This window comes from Pipistrellus kuhlii, unplaced genomic scaffold (assembly GCF_014108245.1).
Source record: "Pipistrellus kuhlii isolate mPipKuh1 unplaced genomic scaffold, mPipKuh1.p scaffold_m20_p_1, whole genome shotgun sequence".
Classification (NCBI taxonomy): domain Eukaryota; kingdom Metazoa; phylum Chordata; class Mammalia; order Chiroptera; family Vespertilionidae; genus Pipistrellus; species Pipistrellus kuhlii.
In genome coordinates, this window is record NW_023425404.1 from 127,117,686 (window position 1) to 127,138,499 (window position 20,814).

Genomic DNA, 20,814 nt, shown 5'->3' on the forward strand with positions numbered 1-20,814 from the left:
CTGATTCCCACAGCCAATTGGCCTGGAGGTCAACTCCACTCAGTGATACCAACAACAATCAAGACTTAACTACAACAAGACTGCACACACAGCCCACAAAGGGCTGCACCAAGAGTGTCCACCTCAGATAACTGGGGAGGCTGAGCTACTGGGCCCTGCTGGGACACTTAGCACACAAAGCAACTCCATCAAGTCAGGGAAGCAGCTAAAATGCAGAGACAAAAAGGCAGGTCACAAATGAAGGAAATGGAGGAAAGCAAAAGACTAGATGTATAGTTCAAAACCATGGTTATGCCTAAACTGGTTTGGCTCAGTGGATAGAGCATCGGCCTGTGGACTGAAAGGTCCCAGGTTCGATTCCGGTCAAGGGCATGAACCTTGGTTGTGGGCACATCCCCAGTGGGAGGTGTGCAGGAGGCAGTTGATCAATGTTTCTCTCTCATCGATGTTTCTAACTTTCTATCCCTCTCTCTTCCTCTCTGTAAAAAAAATCAATAAAATATATTAAAATAAACAAACAAGAAAACACCATGGTTATAAGGTTTTTCAAGAATTTCCTAGAAAAGGCTGATAAACTTAAGACCTTTAAGGATATGAAAAAGGACCAACTAGAAATTAAGCATATACTGACTGAAATAAAAAATATTATACCGAGACCTAAAAGCAGACCAGAGGATTGCAAGAATCAAGTTAAAGATTTGGAATACCAAGAAGCAAAAACAAACAAACAAACAAACAAACAAAACAAAACAAAACAAAACAAAAAACACTCCTCCAGAAAAGCAAAAAGAAAAAGAATCCAAAAATTTGAAGATAGTGTAAGAAGCCTCTGGGACAACTTCAAGCATACCAACATCAGAATTATGAGGGTCCCAGAAGATGAGAGAGAGCAAGATACTGAAAATTTATCTGAAGAAATAGTGACAGAAAACTTCCCCCACCTGGTGAAAGAAATACACTTACAAGTCCAGGAAGCGCACAGAACCCCAAACAGAAGGAACCCAAAGAGGACCACACCAAGACACATCATAATTAAAATGCCAAGAGCAAAAGACAAAGAGAGAATATTAAAAGCAGTAAGAAAAAAACAGTTAGTTACCTACAAGGGAGCACCCCTACAATTGTCAGCTGATTTCTCAACAGAAAATGGCAAGAAATATTCAAAGTGACGAACAGCAAGAAACTACAACCAAGATTACTCTACCCAGCAAAGCGATCATTCAGAATTGAAGGTCAGATAAAGAGCTTCACAGATAAGAAAAAGCTAAAGGAGTTCATCGCTGATAAACCAAAATTATATGAAATGCTGAACAGTATTCTTTAAGAAGAGGAAAAAAGAAGAAAAAGATAAAGATAAAAATTATGAACAACAAATACGTATCTATCATCAAGTGAATCTAAAAATCAAGGTAATAAAAAATCTGATGAACAGTATTAACTGGTGAATAAAATAGAATCAGGGGCATAGAAAGGGAGTGGACTGAGAATTCTCAGGGAGAAAGTGAAGTGGGGGGTGTGGGAAGAGACTGAACAAAAAGCATACACACCTATGGATGTGTATAGTGGGGAGGATAAGGACAGAGGGTAGGATAGGAACCTGGTGGAGGGGAGACATGGGGTGGAAAAAGAGAGACAATTGTAATAATCTGAAGAATAAATATTTATTAAATTAAAAAATAATTTAAAAAACTGAAGCAAAGTGCTTTTGTGATGAAAACACACACCCATATTTATCTAGTAGTCGTTGAAAAATAAAAGCAATCTTCTCGCCAAAGTACAAATCCTTCTGCATAAAAATAATTACTAACAACTGAAACAACCCTCCCCCCCTCTTTTTCAAAATTGTTGTGCTTATTTGAACTTGCAGAGCAGCAGTTTAAAAACATCCACATCTGTCATGCAGAGGTCTTAGAAGGCTCATAGAGTTCATGGATGCTTTTTGTTAGAAGGGTCATAGATATTTAAGAGACCACTAAAATGTTAAATTAAACTTCTCCCAGGTTGTCAAGCACATAGTTTTCTCTTACAACCAGATTCCTTTTACCCTTGTTAGTTTAGAATCAGTTATTTGAGATAACGGAAAACTGTATCTGTTTGAGGCTTATGGGACTACATCTGGAATGTGGGAGTCAGGCAGCATAATCCAATTTTCTGGATTGAGCTCAGCACAGGGCAAGCAACACTTCTTTCAAACTCTGAAAGAGAGAAAACCATTCATCTAGTTCTTCCCCAATAATGCCATAAAACTGGTTTTAAATTTACCCATTTTCCTCTATGCTTGGAGGCTTCTCCTCACAGCAGCAAAGGCAAAAAAAAACTCTGCAGTGAAGGAAATGTCCTATGTCTGTGCCATTTGGTGTGGTAGCTACCAGCCATAGATGGCTATTAAGCACTCGACATATAGCCAAGTGCAATTGATGGACTGAATCTTTATTTAATTTAATTTAAAGGATTTGTGGTTGCTATTTGGATAATATACTCTTACAGTTGTTTACTTTTGGTCAGTTAAGAAAATATTGTTCTCCTCAGAAACAGTTTTGTTTTTGTTTTTGGTTTTTTTTTGAGAAATTATAATTCTTATCCCAAAATGAAGAAGGGTAATCTAAGCAGTTATTAAAATGTAACAAATTTTTCTTTAATCTCTATATAGTTTAACTAGAGGCCTGGTGAATGAAATTCGTGCATGGGTGGTGGGGGGAGAATCCCTCAGCCTGGCCTGCAACCACTCCAATCCGGGACCCCTCAGGGGATATCTGACTGCCTTTCGCAATCCAGGATTGCTGGCTCCTAACTGCTCACCTGCCTGCCTGATCGCCCCTAACTGCTCCCCTACTGGCTTGATCGCCCCTAACTGCCTCTGCCTCGTCCTGCACCAAGGACCCAGGATTCCCTCCTCTGGCCGGTAGCAGGCACCCAGGACCCAGGCCAGCTTCACCCAGGCTGGCTGCAGCCCCAGGGGACCATGGGCGGGTGGCTTTGCCTGGACCACAGCTGCAGGAACTGGCACCTGGGATTGCTGGGCGGGTTGCTTGTCCCTCTTCTGGGCCAGGCCACAGGCATAGGCACAGCCACTGGGGCCTGGGACCACAGGGTTTGAGGCTTGTCCCTCTCCCAGCCTGCAGCTTAGCTGGTCCCCATTCCTCTCTCTTGAGCTCATTGTGCTTGGCAGTTCCCATTGTTCTCTCTCTGAGTGTCTGAGCTGTTATCATGTGATGGTGTGAGATTGTGATGACCATTTGCAAATTAGCTCTTTATTATATAGGACTAGAGGCCTGGTGCATGAAATTTGTGCACTGGTGTTGGGGGTCCCTCAGCCTAGCCTGCCCCCTCTCACAGTCTGGGAGCCGTTAGGGGATGTCAGGGGAGAGTGGGTCTAAGCCACAGTCTGGCCTCCCTCTCTGGTGTTGTCTCTGCTCCAGCCCCTCCCCAGACTTGGCCTCTCTGTGGCTACTAGGGCTGGGAGAGGCACACAGTCCCCTCTTGCCCATCTATGTGCACAGCTCCTCCTGAGCTAATCATGATGCAGCCTCCTCCTGAGCCGGTCGTGATGTCTTAGCACATGTGTCAAACACAAGGCCTGCGGACCAAATCTGTCCCGCAATGTGGCCCGCACCGCGCTGTCATCACTGCACTCCGCTGCGTTTCCATCACAATGACAGTTTATGATTGTTCATTGTCTGTTCAGTAAACCATTCAATTTGCATATTACCTCCATATATATATGTAAACTTAAAAACTTCTTATATATAAGTATGATCATAGGAATAGAAAAAATTTAAGCAAACATATACTCCATAGAATATACCTTGTGATACAAGTGATTTAATCATTATTATGTTATAATGCACATGTGTCAAACAAAAGGCCCGCGGGCCAAATCCGTCCCGCCAGGCCTTGCAATGTGGCCCACACCGCGCTGTCATCACTGCACTCCGCTGTGTTTCCATCACAATGACAGTTTATGACTGTTCAGTAAACCATTCGGCCCGTGATTTAGGCTGGATTTTAGATTTTGGCCCCTTCTCTGATTGAGTTCGACACCCCTATACTCCATAGAATATACCTTGTGATACAAGTGATTTAATCATTATTATGTTATAATGGAATGATGTATCTTTATATTCCTGATATTTATTATAAATAAAAAGTAATCTGTCTAGCTAACCTGCTGTTACTTATTTTATCCTAGGGGTCTGGTGCATGAAATTCATGCTTGGGGGTGTGTGTCCCTCAGCCCAGCCTGCACCCTCTTCAATCTGGACATACATCCCTCTCACATCCAGGACTGCTAGCTCCCAACTGCTCGCCTGCCTGCCTTCCTGATTGCCCCTAACTGCTTCTGCCTGCCTCCCTCTCTGGTGTTGCCTAACTGCTCCCCTGCCAACCTGTTTGCCCCTAACTGCCCTCCCCTGTAGGCCTGGGTTCCCCCAACTGCCCTTTCCTGCAGGTCCAGTCACCCTCACCTTCTCTCCTCTGCCGGCCTGGTCACCCCTAACTACCCTCTCTACAGGATTGATCACCCCCAACTGTCCTCCCCTGCAGGCCTGGTCCCTCTCAACTGCCCTTCCCTGCTGGTCATCTTGTGGCGGCCATCTTGTGTCCACATGAGGGCAGTCATCTTTGACCACATGAGGGCAGCCATCTTGTGTGTTGGGGTGATGGTCCTTCTGCATATTACTCTTTTATTAGATATGATAGAAGCCTGGTGCACGGATGGGGGCCAGCTGGTTTGCCCTGAAGGGTGTCTAGGATCAGGGTGTGGGTTCCCTTGGGGTGTGGAGTGGCCTGGGTGAGGAGCCTATAGTGGTTTGCAGCCCAGCCATGCCTTCCAGTGATTCAAGCGAAGGCCCTGGTATCTGGGATTTATTTATCTTCTATAATTGAAAATTTGTAGCGTGGAGTGGAGTCCAGGGCTGGTCAGGGTGTGCAGCAAGCTTAGCTTCCTCCATTGCCAGGGAAACCCAAGCCTCCTGCTCACTTCGTGGCCACAGACATCTTGTTTGGGTTGATTTGCATATTCTCTCCTGATTGGCTGGTGGAAGAGGCTTGTGTGTGTAGTGGAGGTATGGCCAATTTGCATATTACTCTTCTATTAGATAGGATACAACTTTTAGAAGTTGCTAGCTTAGCAGTTTGGTAAGACATGCATATATTTCATATTCCATCAATTCTTCATGAGTTAAGATATTTTTCCTACTATTGCTCTTATCATTTGAAATGAGTTTCTTTTTTTAGTGACCTACTAGGCATTATCAATCTCACTAATTATATTCAGCTGTTGTCCTATAGAGAAATCATTTATTACATTGGAAAAGCTACAGTCTTTCTCCACTGAGTGTAATGTTCATGTTGTTGATGTTTCATACATGATTTTATCATATGCAACTAATTTTCTTTAATATTTTATTGAGTGTTTTCATCATGAAAGGCTTTGAATTTTGTCAAAGTTCTTTCTGCATCAATTGAGATGATCATGGTTTTTTTCCCCACTTTATTCTGTTGAGGTGGTATATTACGTCGATCAATTTTGCATTGATGTTCATAAGGGATGTTGGTCTATAGTTTTCTTTGCTTTTTTTCATTAAAAAAATTTAAAGTATTGTATAATTGGCATACAACATTATATTAGTTTAGGTGTAAAACAAAGTGGTGTGACCTTTATATACCTTATGATATGATCACCTCAATAATCTAGTTAACATAATAGGTAAAAATCTCCATTTATAAAATAAGCTGCAGGGATGAAGTGTGCAGCACAGGAATATAGTAAATCATATGGTTTTCTTTGGTATGAAGGTTACACTGGTCTTATTGAATTAGATAGGAAGTATTTCCTCCTCTTCAATATTTTGGAAAGGTTTGAGAAGATTTGGTATCAGTTCTTTCAAACTTCGGTAGAATTTACCCATGAAGCCATCATGTCCAGGGCTTTTTGTTGTTGGGAGATTTTGATTATTGATTCAATCTCCTGACTAGTTATAGGTTGATTCATTTTTCTTTTTTATTTCATGGTGTTTTTAATATATACATATATATATATATGTATATATATATGTATATATATATCTTTATTTAATATATATATATATATATATCTTTTTATTGATTTCAAAGAGGAAGGGAGAGAGAGCGAGAGATAGAAACATCAATGATGAGAAAAAAATGTTGATTGGCTGCTTCCTGCATGCCCCATACTGGGAATGAAGCTCATATGTGCCCTAATCAGGAATCAGACCATGACCTTCTGTTTCACAGGTTGAAGCTCAACCACTTAGCCACACTGGCCAGGCATGACTTTTCTTCATAGATTTTGGGATTCTAGGGATTTGTTCATTTCATCTAGGTTATCCAATTTCTTGGCATACAATCTTATAATCCTTTTTATTTCTGTAGAATCCATTGTAAATGTCTCTATTCTCATGTAAGATTTTAGCAATTTGAGTCTTCTTTTTTTTTTTTTAGTCCATTGAGCTACGTAGTTTTGTCATTTAAAAAAAAATTTTTTTTTTTAGCTTTTCTAAGAACCACCCTTTGGTTTCATTTATTTTCTCTATTGTCTTTTCTATATTCTATTTTATCTTTATCTTTTGTGGTCTTTATTGTTTCCTTCCTTTTGGAAGCTTTAGGTTTAGTTCTTTTTTGAGTTTCTTAGGTTGTGAAGTTAGATTGTCTGAGATTTTTTTCTTGTTTCTTAATGTAAATGTTTATAGCTAAACATTTTTCCCAGCACCATTTTCACTGTGTCTCATTAGTTGTTTTTTGCTTCACTATTCTCTAAATATTTTCCCTTGTGCCTTTTTTTTATCCATTAAAAGTATATTGCATAATTTCTACAAAATATCTTTTTTTAAACTTTTGTTTTTTATTTCTACTTTATCTCTTTATGGACAAAAAAGATACTTTGCATCATATCTATATTTTTAAACCTATTGAAACTTATTTTGTGGCATAATATATGGTCTATACCTCCAAATATAGTATGTGATATTTATGTTATAATACTACATTATAAACTATCCATTAACAATTCTCTTGAGAAATCAAAAGAATTTTGGATCCACATTTCTCCTTATGTTGCCACATTCTTTTCTGGGGGGAAAAAAAGTTCTGATTCCTCAGACAGGTTTGTTTCTGCAAATATAGCAAGATGAGTTATGGAGTATTTAATATGACAGAATAATACTGAGAAATTCAATGTTGTCTCTTGCTTCCTTGGCTATAGAACACCTGGAAGAAAAGAAAATGGTGCAGTTGGTCTGTCCTTGGAGCATGTTGGATAGCATTTGTTATGAGAAGTTTATGGTGACTAATCAAATACTGTATTATTCAAAACTCCCTAACCCAAGGAACTTATAGATACCATCTATGTAACATGTTTGTTAAATTAATCTGTCAATTAATGGGTTCTTTTTGTAATACAACACAATTGAATGAGATGTTTGAGAAAGATGGAGGACAAGAAACACCTGTGAAATCACAACACAGTGAGCTGACTCAATCAGTCCAGGTAGAAGATACATTTTATGAGCCCAGGACACAACTTTAATTATTGTTTTAAGATTATTCATTTATATGCCTGTCTCTGTGTTGAGTCTGTGATCTCAAGACACAGACGTTATCCTATTCTTCTCTTTTTCGTCTGGCAAACAGTAAATACCAAATTTACAGTATGTCTCCACGAATAACTGAGTGAAAAGATGGATGTTTAGTATATAGTGTGTACAGACTTTCTCATTTAGATAGAGCACCTAGACATAGCAAACATGTTTTGAGTAAGGCCATCAGGTCATGAAACAGTGATGGTCTTTGTAAATGATGTGGGGACTGAAGCTCCAGGAAAACAGCTACTGATGTACTGCATCAGGACTTGCTGTGGGATGTGCACGCAATTCAAAGAGCAGCGGTATGGAAGGACCAGCTCTTTGAGCATCGCACATCGAGCGATCCCTTTGAGGTATCAATCACTTAATGCGAAGCCACTGTCACTGTTTATGTCTTCACGTAAACCTTAGTTTAAAATGGCCACTCTCTCCTAAGTGTGTGGTTCAAGGTAAAGTGCTTCTTCAGGTTCAATTTTTCAAGGCGTAAGAAGGAAAATATGTCCACAGACAAAATAAGGAATCCCTTACCCACTTGTTGAAGTTTTATGGAGAGACTGTGTACAGTAGACACATGATTGCCAAGTTTAGGAAAGACGGCAGAGACCAGAGATAAGATTTCATCCGCTACCATGTGTCTCGAAGGGCCATGCTTAGAAACTTGGGGGACCCGGAATGAGAGAGTTAAGGGTTGAGTGGCCATGGATGCTTAGAAATACTGTGCGAACAGAAGACATGTTTGTGCTATGAGACATTAACCTCAAAAGCAGGCTTCTAAAAAATTAACATTTTCCTGAAAGTTTGGGAAGGTAGGTAGTGTAGATAACTGATGACAACGGAAAATATCATTCCACAACATTAAATAAATAATTAGAACAATTTCCTCTCCTTTTTAATTCCTTTAATTCCCTGGAGTTGTGTGCAATAATTTTTTTCTTTTCCTTCTTAAAATATATGTTTTATTGTTGATAGTATTACAAATAGCTCTTATTTCCCCCCAATAATTTCTTTTCCATCCTCCTGTGACCCCACCTCCCAGGCACACTGAGGCCTGTGTACCTCCCAAGGGACGTGAGGACCCTGATGTCCAAGAGAGGAGCCTGAAGTAGAAATGATTTATTTTTTAAGTAATTGCTTCCTGCCATGGTGGGAAGACAGCAAGAGCACTGGAGGGTGGCTGCAGCCCTGGGCCCTAGGTGGAACCCTCCCACAGCTGTGCAATGGGCTGTCAGTAGCGTGGAATCTGCCTCTCTCCCCACCCAGAATCCGTTCTCCTGCCAAAGTCCAGCACCTCAGCGTTGGGAACTCATCCTGCCTGCTTCCAGTCCAAACAGTCCTGAGGGCTGACCCCACGTCTAACGAAATCTATGTCCCAACTTCTGGGTGCTCTGATGGGATCAATAATGAGGAAGTGACTTAATCCAGGTCAAGGCATTTAAACCTGTGACTTTTCATAAGGGAAGAAGAAACTTTCCCTATTAAAATGGATGGTGAGCCTGGCCAGTGTGGCTCAGTGGTTGAGTGTCGACCTATGAACCAGGAGGTCATGGTTCGATTCCCCGTCAGGGCACATGCCCTGGTTGTGGGCTTGATCCGCAGTAGGGGTCTTGTAGGAGGCAGCCAATCAATAATTCTCTCTCAACATTGATATTTCTATCACTTTCTTCCTCTCCCTTTCTCTCTGAAATCTATAATATATATATATTAGAGGCCCAGTGCATGAAATTTGTGCATTGGGGGTGAGGGGGTATGTCCCTCAGCCTAGCCTGCACCCTCTTCAATCTGGAACCCCTCAAGGAATGTTCGACTGCCCCTTTAGGCCTGATCCTAGTGGGATTCTGCCTAAATGGACAGTCGGACATCCTTCTCACAATCTAGGACTGCTGGCTCCCAACTACTTGCCTGCCTGCCTTCCTGATTACCCCTAACTGCTTCTTCCTGCCAGCCTGATCACCCCCTAATCATTCCCCTGTCAGACTGATCAATGCCTAACTGCTCTCCTGCTGTCCCGATTGTCCCTAACTGTCCTCCCCTACCAGCCTGGTCATCCCAGACTGCCTTTCCCTACAGGCCTGGTACCCCCAACTGCCCTCCCCTTCTGACCTGGTCCTCCCCAACAGCCCTCCCCTGCAGGCCTGGTCCCCTGCAACTGCCCTCCTCTGTCAGCCTGGTCACCCCTAACTGCCTTCCCCTGCAGGCCTAATTGCCCCCAACTGCCCTCCCTTGAAGGCCTGGTCCCTCCAACTTCCCTCCCCTGAAGGCCTGGGTTCCTCCCAACTGCCCTTCCCTTCAGGCCTGATCACCCACAATTGCCCTCCCCTGCTGCCATCTTGTGGCAGCCATTTGTGTCCACATGGGGACAGCCATCATGTGTGTTGGAGTGACGGTCAATTTGCATATATATATAGTATATATACTGAGTGTCCAGATTATTATGCATTCAGAGAGTGTATGTGTGTGTGTGTGTGTGTGTGTATTTTAAAGAAACTTATTTAAATAAATAAATAAATGAATGAATAAATAAATAAATAAATAAATAAATAAAATGAATGGTGAGGGGGGCCAGCCTGGCACTGTTGGCATCTGATAAAGGAGTGAGATTGTGTCGATGAATGGAGCAGCCCAAAGACACTTCGCAGGACCAAAGGTTGGAGAGGGACCAGGTCCCACTGCAAGTGTGAGAATCTGGGCCTGCCAGGTCCAAACCCATCCTTTATAAGTATTAATTTATCCCCACCATTTAACCATTTTATTTTACTTTCGTGTGTCCAGTCTCCTGCAGTCGAATAAGTCCTGGCTGACACATCAGAATCAATAATCCCGAAGACTCCCTCTGCATGGAGTCCTTGCTGGGCAGGACGTGGCTGGGGAGATGAAGACTCAGGGTGGGGTCAGATCTTAGGGCAGCTGCAAATCAGCTATGTCCCCGTTCCTTGTCTGCTCTGGGGAAAAAGCAAAACAGCCCAGAACAAAGAGAGGAGAACCAGCAAGGGGGAGAGGCCCCTGGATGGGTAATTTATCTGTTTGCATTTTCCTTATGTTTAGAGTCTATTTTGACTCTGGCTCCTTAGACCACTCGGCCATCCTGACACATTAGGGTCTATTTTATTAATGCTTATTTTTTAGTAGGAGATTACCCATTTCCTCTAGGCTTCGATTTTGATGCAATAGGCTTCTGTTGCTTTACTTTAATTTTTTCTCTCTTTTAAATTAATTATAACTTGCTATAATTAATGAGTAAATATTGATTCATTATTATGAAATAAAGTCTCTATTTTATTCGGGTTCCCACCACAGTCAAGGTTCAGTTTTAGTTCCGGTGCCTCGATCTGCTAAAGCCCTCACAGATCATCCAATCAGAGAGGTTAGTGCTGACAACTGGGGTGCCTGGCAGCTGGATTGGAGTGGCATGATAGGAAATGAGATCAGGTGAAGAAACTGGGGCCTGATACAGTGTCAAGGCTTGCGGTAAAGGTGGCAGCATAGCTAAATGTGATACATCAAAATTACAATTAAACTCTAAAACAACCATCATTGAGAATGACCCAGTTTAGCTGAACAGAAGTCCTATAACTAAGATATACAGAAACCATCAAGACTGGTAGGAAGGGCGGAGAGGTGGCTCACGTGTGGCAGGTAACTTTGGGAGGGCTATCTCGGCTGCAGAGGTCCCCCGCTGGAGGAGAGAGGGGTCCCAGCACTCCCTCAAGCACTGCAGCCCAGGTGTCCAGCACAGGGAAGAGAAGTCCCTGTAACTTCTGGCTGTGAAACCAGCAGAGATTTCTGCTGAGACAAAGCGCTGCTAGAGACCCAGGCATTCCTCTTAAAGGGCCCACACACAGACTTACTCGGACTCACTCACTCTGAGTTCCAGTGCTGGAGCAGCAGTTTGAAAGGCACCAGAGGCCTCTGGGAAGAACTGGGTTGTCTGGCTTCAGAGTGAGGGCTGGAGGGACAGCTTTCTCCCAGACAAAAGTGCTGGCACAGGCCATTGTTTCTTTGCTGAGTCCTCCCTCACAGAGCCAGCAGATGATTGCCTTATCTGAGTCTCCTTCAACCTAGCTAACACTATTTGCCTTGCCCTGGTCTGGATTCTCATTTTATTTTTTAAAAAAATCTTTATTGTTGAAAGTCTTACTAATGCTCCCCACAACCTCCCTCTTCACCCCCCACCAACCCCCACCCTTGACCCCTGTCAGCTTGCCCCTGCCCTGGGTTCTCATTTTAATGCAGAATGGGCAGAGCACCCTAAAGCAAGAAAATGCTCTTCTCTGCTGCCATCTTGTGTGCATCTTGGGAATAACACCGGAGTGGAAATCACCAGGAAGAGATCTTCTCTATTGTCATCTAGTGGTCATTTTGGGAATAACATCAGAAGTCACTGCTGCCATCTAGTGTGCATCTTATGAACAACAACTGAGTGAGGAAAAGCTCTTTCCAAAGGCTTCTGAGCCCATTGAGGAAGGAATGCGACTTAGGGCCGCGCCACAGATATGATCAGCTGCGCCCTGGAAGGTGCCCACTGGAACGTGGAGTTCTCACGGTGAACCCTGATGCAGAGCTTGGCCCACCACCAACTCCCGTCTTGCCTGGCTTTTACCTATGCATGCCTGCGCCACCCTTCCCTCTTGGCAGAGGTGGTCCTGGGAAAAGGTGGGCGAGGTGAGTCCTGGAGATGGTTTCTGGCTCCAGCCAGCTTGTGAGGGGCAGAGGGGTTCCTGAGGAAAGGCGGAGTAGAGACCTGGGGTGAAATATCCCCGGCGGATCCATGCCCAGGTTGCGCGCTCCATCCCCAGTAAGGGGTCATGTAAAAAGCAGCCGACCAATGATCTCTCACATCACTGTTTCTCTCTCTCCCTTTCCCTTCCTCTCTCTCTAAAACCAATTAAAAAATATTTTTTTAAAAAGAAAAAGATGTTTCTAATAAACTACTTGCAAATTACATTCAGCACAGTATTCTTTCCTTGAATGGAACTGATGTCCATTCTGCAATGTTTAGTGACATCGTTCACAACTCTGTGATAACAATGTTTCTTTATCACAATATGCTTTTAATATGTTTTCATAGATCTTGAATGTATTATGAATCCTATATAATAAAGAGATAATGTGCAGATTGACCCTCATGCCCTCGTACAAGACAGCTGCCCCATGTGGTCAAAGATGGCCACTACAAGACAACCAGCAGGGAGGACAGTTGGGGGTGATTGGGCCTGTAGGAGAAGGCAGTTGGGAGCAACGAGGCTGGCAGAGGAGGGCAGTTGGGGGTGACCAGACCAGTAAGGGAGGACAATTGGGGGCAACCAGGTCAGCAGAGGAGGGCAGTTGGGGGTGATTAGGCTAGCAGGGGAGGGCAGTTGGGGGCAATTGGGCTAACAGGGGGGCAGTTAGGCGTCGATCAGGCTGGCAGGGAAGTGGTTAGGGAATGATCCTGCTGGCAGCTAGGCGAACAGGTGGGAGCCAGCAGTTGCAGATTGTGAGAGGGATATCTGACTGCCACAGGGATTGGGCCTAAACCGGCAGTTGGACATCCCCTGAGGGGTCCCAGATTGGAGAAGATTCAGGCTGGGCTGAGGGACAACCCTCTCCCCCAGTGCACAGATTTCATGCACCGGGCCTCTAGTGTATCAATAATACTCTTTAAACACTAAACACAACAAATTAACAATCTCTATTAGCTTATACTAGCTACCTGTTTACAGAAAGGATCCAATGTACTGGCATGTACTGGATATTTTTTTGTGTGTGAGAGTAAGAGTGTACTATTACATTTATGTTGTTATATATTCAAAATGTAATATACATAGACCAACAGATTAGTCTGAAATTTCACTTTGAAATCAGAGACAGTAATTCTATAAATATAATATAATACTCTTGGTTAATTCAGTGGATTGAAACTTAAGAGAATTTTTTCATTGTTGATTTTATGTAGTAAATTGTTCAAACCCATAGCAGAATTGTATATACAGTGGTATTATAATTCTGCACCTAAATGTACTAAGCCAAAGTGTTACTGGGGAGACAATGCAACCTTGATTCATGTCTTCTAGAAGGACAGATTTCACAAGAGACAAAGTACGGCAAAGATAAGTAAGAATTCATTGGCCACAGCAAGAATATACTCAGGTCGAAACCGGTTTGGCTCAGTGGTAGAGTGTTGGTCTGCGGACTGAAGGGTCCCGGGTTCGATTCCGGTCAAGGGCATGTACCTTGGTTGTGGGCACATCCCCAGTAGGGGGTGTGCAGGAGGCAGCTGGTTGATGTTTCTCTCTCATCGACGTTTCTAGCTCTCTATCTCTCTCCCTTCCTCTCTGTAAAAAATTAATAAAATATATTTTAAAAAATATACTCAGGACAGTGACACAAGGAAGGGCATGGAAGAAGCAACAGGAGGGCCCAGGTGGGGCTGCTTTAGTTCACTAAGTCAGAGAAAAGGGGGCCTTGGAGACAGGTTTGGGGGATGAGCCCAGGACAGGTTGCCGCTGCCCACTGCTCCCCTGGTTGTGAGTCTCCTGGGAGGAAGGGAATGGTGTGGGCATGCTCCTCCGGGGGAGGGCGTACCTAGGTCCTTCATCCTGAGTGTATTTCTCTCTCTCTTGCCGGTGGAAGTCATAGGAAAGGTCTCAGGAGAATGTCTCAATAGAATATGCATCATCTGTTCAGGTGTGCTCTTTCAGGGTCGAGGTCTCCGCTGACTGGTTGGTGCCAGAGCTGGAGTCATTAGTCACTGCAGCTGGTCCTGAGGCAGCCATGGCGTCCCTTGTCTGGTTTTGTTGCTCTTCTGTGCCTGGAGCTGAAATATAACTGGGTCCTAGATGTTACCTTTAGGGAGGGAAAGGTCAGGGGGAGTCTAAGCCATATGACTAGCCACATAAAACGTCAGGGGGTCCAAACTGCATGACTAGCGATGTTAAGGAAGGATAGGTTACCCTGGGGTGAGGTTCTTCATTTTCCCAGTGTGGCCCCTTGCTAGGCATCTGGGGCTTTCCGCCCTGGGAAGTTTCTGTACCAGCCAATCGTCTACTGAATTATCAAATCCGGCCTGTAAGATCTTTTGTGCTAAAAAAAAATTGTTTTGGACAGAAAGGGGCCACATCCTAAACTTGACAAGTTCAGGGAGGCCTATGGGCGGCCTTACAAGCTCAGAGACCAAATAAACACGTAGGACGGTCTGAAATTAAAACTTCTTTAAAAAGATGGTCCCTGGTGATTGTCATGTCCTAAGGCAGTTATTTTTCCCTAACAAATTAAGGTCCATCTTTACCTTAATTAATCCTGTCTGTTATCTTTTTGCATCTAGGGTAACATACTTGCCTTTGTAAAAAAAAAAAAAAAAAAAGTAAATAAATTAAAAAAATCCCCTTTTCCGACACCTCAAACAGCAGAGACAACCAATCCCCTCGTTAACACTGTTATCATGTTACTTGCTGACTGTTAACTATCCTACGCCTACTTCTGTAAAAGAGATATGGGGCCATCGTTTTACTTACTATGCAATCCCAGAGAAACCCTCACATTGCTCTCTCCCACCTCCCTAATCTATCACCAACAGGTTTCATGTAAACAGCTCATGTCTTCCCTTTTGAGTGTAATGTATGAAGCAGGGTGCAGAACTGCCATTTTCTTTTTTCTTTTTGTTATTTTTGTAATGATTTGTTTTATTTATTTAATTATTTAAAGTATTACAAATAGTGGTACATATGTCTCCTTTTCCCCCCCTATTGACTTCACCCCTGCCTCCGCCACCTTTCCCCGCCGCCCCCCCCCCACACACACCCTCACCCCCTCTCCAGTGTCTTGTGTCCATTGTTTATGCTTATATGCATGCAAACAAGTCCTTTGGTTGGTCTCTTACTCTCCCTCCCTCACCCCCCAACTCTGGTGCCTTCCGGCTGTAGTTTGACAGTCTGTTCCATGCTTCTTTGCCTCTGAATCTATTTTTAAGAACTGCCATTTTCTTGAGCATTTTCTCTGTTTGTTAAGGTTTTGCTTCCCGGCAATTATTGTCAAGTTTGGCTCACATAGACTCACAAAAATTCTCCACAGGTTTAAACATTTCTTACATTAACAATGGGAAAGTCACAATTAGGGCCAAATCTCCAAATCCTAAATCAGTTGCAATTGTCCAAGTGAATTCAGCTCTCCCATTAAACATTTTATTTTAAACACTCTCCAAAAGTTTGAGGACCCCAGCTGCTTTGGAACCTGGGAAAGGGGCAAGAGAGCAGGAAGCAGACTTACCTACAGCTCGCTACTCAGCTTCCCAGACACACCCTGACTATGGTTTGCCCTGGTGCCCTTTGGGGTGCTATTTGAGGGACTTATTAGTTTAAAACCATTTGAACGGCTTAAGTGTCTATAAACACAACTGGAGGACCTTTTTCAATTAAATTCAAAATATCGTGGCAGTTAACTGGTTAAATGTTGGACTAAGCAGTTTATATACCGTGTTTCCCCAAAAATAAGACATCCTCCGAAAATAAGAGCTACTTACAGGTTTCCTTCTGAGTGAAATATAAGGCATCCCCCCGAAAATAAGGCCCCCCCAGGCTTTGTCTCAGAATGCTATTGCTAAACATGAGAGATTTGGTTCACTGATTCTAAAAGAAATGGAGTCACAAGAAATTCACCAGGAAATTCAGGAATTGGATTGTTATGATGATGTTTCAGAAGATGACGACATGATTGTCATTGAATAAATGAGTAAATTCTTGATAGTGTAGGATTCACAGTTTGTCTGATTTGTGTTGACAACTACTGTACTACCATACCGTATACAGGTAATAAATTTCCTTTATTTTCATTTAACAATAAATGTGTACCATATTCTTCTTCATGGAAAAATAAGACATCCCCTGAAAATAAGACCTACCACATCTTTGGGAGCAAAAATTAATATAAGACACTGTCTTATTTTCAGGGAAACAGGATAGGTCTCATGAATTTCCTACTCATTTTACTTAAAAAATATATATTTTATTGACTTTTTACAGAGAGGAAGGGAGCTAGAGAGCCAGAAATATCAATGAGAGAGAAATATTGATCAGCTGCCTCCTGCACACCCCCCACAGGGAATGTGTCCACAACCAAGGTACATGCTCTTGACCAGAATTGAACCTGGGACCACTAAGTTCACAGGCTGACGCTCTATCCGCTGAGCCTATCGGTTAGGGCCCTACTCCTCATTTTAAATGATGGTATTTTCTGTCACCTGTTCCTAATACCTCCAAGCCTTTGTTAAACCCTGGGCATACTGTTTAGTCAACTAAAGCATTATCATAATTGAAGACCCATAATAGAAGCAGGCAACATGACTAAATGCTGTACCCCTAATTTTTTAACAAATGAGTTTATGATTTAAATCATCTTCATGCTGTACTTTGAAGTGGATTTTATGGAGGTGACTCAGGTGAAAAAAAGAATAGGGAATAGAGCTGATGCTGTGTTGTGCGCTCAGGTCCCCAGAGAACTAAAGGGTTTATTCAGAGTGCTGCCAGAGGCTATCCCCAGCTGTCAGTCCTCTTGGGAACTTATGGCGGGAGAGCATCCTTGTCCCACTATGGGTCCCCTATGAGCTTGGAATAGTCACCGAGGCCTTCCTGTGACTGTTTGCATAACTCCCAATGCCCAATCTTGCTCCTTTTACTTTCTTCACAGGTGCTGATCCCAGAGCACTCCTTAATGAACTTCATGCATGCTAACACTTTCTCAGATTCAGTAAAAGGGAACTGGACCTACAGCAAAATCATAGCTGCTCTGCTTTTACCTTTTATTCTATCATCTGTCTCTATCTATCTATCTATCTATCTATCTATCTATCTATCTATCTATCTATCATCTATCTATCTATCATCTATCATCTATTTATCATCTATCTATTTTTGGTTAATCCTCACCTGAGAATATTTTCCCATTGATCTTTAAGAGAGAGTGGAAGAGAGAGGGGAACTCAGAGAGAAACATTGAGGTGAGAGAAACACATCGATTGGTAGCCTCCTGCACACAACCCCTTCAGGGCTCAGACTGGGGAGGAGCCTGCAACCTTGGTACGTGCCCTTGATCAGAATCGAACCTGGGACCTTTGGTCTGAAGGTTGACACTATCCACTGAGCCAAACCAGCTAGGGCTGCTTTTATCTTTTATATATAGTGGACAGTCATGTAAGATTACACTTAAAGCAAACTAAACTAAAAACTTTGAAAGTCACTGGTCTCACAATATGAAAAATTATCAGTATGGTTTTGTGCATGGCCAATTTATCCAATTTATTTAATTGTTCCAAATCAACATCTAAGGAGTGTGTTTTTTTCTATGCAATCGTTTCTTCTTAGCCTTTTTGTTTGTGTTTACACATATACTCATGTGATTTTTAAAGATGAAATCCATTAAATAATAAACTCAAGAGTATGTTTAAAAATATTTTTATTGATTTCAGAGAAGGGAGAGGGAGAGATAGAAACATCAATGATAAGAAAGAATCATTGATTGGCTGTCTCCTGCATGCCTCACAATGGGAATCGAGCCCACAACCTGGGTATGTGCCCTGACTGGGAATCAAATGATGACCTCCTGGTTCATAGGCAGATGCTCAACTATGGAGCCACACCAGCCAGTCACGAGTATTTTTGATATTACATAAGTGAAACCAGTAACATATATGACAGAAGCAATCATGACAGACCAGAAAAAGGCCTTCAATAAATTTCACATATTCTCAAATATTTCACCCAATCCTACCTGATCTGCACCCCCAAATTCTTCTCAAGAGTTTGTCTTAAACTAATTTGGAAGTAAATAAATTAATGAATATATAGAATTTTCATTCCTCTGTTGTAAAAGTTCTCACATTAAAAATAGAGCATCACAAGCAAGAATATAATGTAAATTAATGCTCTAAGAAACAACAACAATGCCTAGGAGTGATGGAGTGTTAATTTTAAAAATACATTTATCATGTTTTATTTGTTGTGTTTTTTCAGTATTTTTCATTTGCCATGTAATATTTCTTAAAACTTCCTTAAATTAATCTCAATTAAAAGTTAGTATGGTGGAACTTTGGCAGAAGTATATTCAAAGTCACAGCTAGTAACCTTCCTAGTTTCTGTTGTTGATGTAATGACATTCTGTAGCCAAATCTACACAGAATTCTGGTATTCAGACCAGTCTGAGAACTTCTTGGTTTTGATGCTAAATTTTAGGCCACTTAATTTTCTATTTCTATAAATATTACATAGTAATAATCTTTAATATCTTTTGGGAATGTTGCTATATTAGAAGCATCACAATTATGTCAAAGGAAATGTATTACGTTACCAGCAATTATAATAAAATTTATCTAATTATGAAAAAAAAATAGAGCATCAATTAACTAGCCTCTTGTAATACAAAGGCAAACCAATAACAAAAAAGGTTAATGGTCTTATGATAAAAGCTACTGTATTCTGTACTAGCAAGGAAATTTCCAACTCACTAAGCTGGGAATAGGTTAAATGATAAGATTTAGCTCCTGCTCTGGGTTTTAGCAGGCTCCTGAAGCGCTCACTTAATAATTCTAACTCACACAGCAGTCAGGAAGAAATGCCGCTGGATCCAGAGTTTGATCTCAGTTTGGGTGTTCCTACTACATTACTGCCTGGGAAGCCGCCCACCCCTCAGCCTCGGCTTTCTGCTCCAGCAGGACGGAGGAGGAAAATAAATGAGCTCTGTTCACTCTCAAGGTGTGTTGCTGCTCTGGCAATTTCCAAATTTGACGTGGCAGCAATGAACTGTTAAGTAGAATATGATCTATGCAGTCAGAAGAGAGACTCAGAAGGCAGAGTCTGACAAAATATTACTTATTAGAATAACAAAATACTTTATGTACATGTTATTTAGCATATATTATCTGGGCTACTAACACATTGTAGTAGTGAGATTATTTTGCATACTAAAATAGCAAACTTACTTGAGAATTCTTGCTCACAACGTCTAAGTTTTTTAAAATATTAAAATTTAGTAGATAAAGGTCTATTAAAAATACTGGGAAAAAATATGAAATTTAGGTAGCATCAGTGACCATAAGCATTTTAAATGATCCTTTCTAGAGAAATAGTGATTCCATCAAGTACAACATTGAAAATACATTTTATCAAGGAGAAGGGATTAAGAAGCACAAACTAGCAGCTATAAAAATAGTCACGGGGATATAAAGTCAATTATATTGTAATAACTATGTGTGGTGCCAAATGGGTACCAGATTATCAAGGTGATAACTCCATAAGTATGTGAATGTCTAATCCCTATTTTGAACACCTGAAACTAATATAATATTGTACATTAATGATAATTGGAAAATTAGAAAAAAAAATTCAAAAGAGAATACATTTTCTCCTAAAAAATGTAAGTATATGGTAGCAAATCACATGTGTCAAACACAAGGCCCGCGGGCCAAATCCATCCCGCCAGGCCTTGCAATGTGGCCCGCACCGCGCTGTCATCACTGCACTCCGCTGCGTTTCCATCACAATGACAGTTTATGACTGTTCAGTAAACCATTCGGCCCGCGATTTAGGCTGGATTTTAGATTTTGGCCCCTTCTCTGATTGAGTTCGACACCCCTAATCAAAATGAATAAACATTATAAATGGTAACATGTATTTATTTTCTTTATGTACAATATATACATATATATTTTTGGAGTCAAAGATCTCTACTGTACAACCAGCTCTAGATCTTCTTTGTTGATGCACTATAGGGAGAGCAAGAATACACAAAGTTGATTTGTTCACTTGACAGATAATTTGAACACATATTCTATGCTAGCCATTGAGTTAGGATGCCATTATGAACCAGACAGACATGCCCTTGTGAAGCCGACTGTTTAATAGTCTTATTATTATTATTATTATTTTTACAGAGAGGAAGAGAGAGGAATAAAGAGTTAGAAACATGAATAAGAGAGAATCATCGATCAGCTGCCTCTTACACACCCCCTACTGGGGATGTGCCTGCAACCAAGGTACATGACCTTGACTGGAATCAAACCTGGGACCTTTCAGTCCGCAGGCCGAAGCTCTATCCACTGAGCCAAACCGGTTTCGGCCGACTGTCTAATAATCTTAAGAAGCTGCCACATAAGCTACGGCAACATAGGATGACAAATGCTGATGGGGAAGTACAGGGCTCTCTGGATCTGAAGGAGTCAGAGACATTCTCCTGGAGGACATGCAGTCTT

At 41.8% G+C, this 20,814-nt stretch overlaps 1 long non-coding RNA gene across 1 annotated transcript; it reads right to left on the reverse strand.

Moving 5' to 3' along the window:
* Positions 1–6,404: 6,404 nt before the first annotated feature.
* On the reverse strand, positions 6,405–15,307 carry LOC123653293. The gene is made up of 3 exons (XR_006743022.1): positions 15,092–15,307; positions 12,441–12,445; positions 6,405–6,416 (listed from the first exon to the last, which is right to left on the reverse strand). It is a non-coding gene; the product is annotated as an uncharacterized LOC123653293 (long non-coding RNA).
* Between the last annotated feature and the right edge of the window lie 5,507 nt (positions 15,308–20,814).